The following is a 283-nucleotide window of genomic DNA, read 5'->3' as shown; positions in this document are numbered from 1 at the left end:
CATAAAAATCTGTTTCTAAAGCTTAGTATTATCAAGAACATCGATTTTACCTCAAATTAACTAAGCTGAATCAGTAATACTACTCGCAGTCATTCAATTCAGTTTTAAATAAAGTATCATAAAGCATATTTCACTGTATCTATCTATCGATTATTAGTATAGCTTAATAAAACAAAATTTTCTATAAGCTACCTGTGTTCGTTTTGTTTTTCAGACTCACAGAAAAACACTATTATTGTCCTGTAATAAGTCTGAAGCATAACGTGAATAAAATTAATATGTA

At 27.2% G+C, this 283-nt stretch overlaps 1 protein-coding gene across 1 annotated transcript in view; it reads right to left on the bottom strand.

Annotated features, from left to right (window-relative positions):
- The window catches only part of LOC119591300 (laminin subunit gamma-1-like), an 83,409-nt gene that overhangs the window by 32,436 nt on the left and 50,690 nt on the right, over positions 1–283 (bottom strand). The gene's annotated exons all lie outside the window — the stretch shown is intronic.

Source organism: Penaeus monodon, chromosome 28, assembly GCF_015228065.2.
Source record: "Penaeus monodon isolate SGIC_2016 chromosome 28, NSTDA_Pmon_1, whole genome shotgun sequence".
NCBI classification, from domain to species: Eukaryota; Metazoa; Arthropoda; class Malacostraca; order Decapoda; family Penaeidae; genus Penaeus; species Penaeus monodon.
The sequence above is the reverse complement of the archived record's forward strand: the minus strand, read 5'-3'. Positions and strand labels throughout refer to the sequence as shown.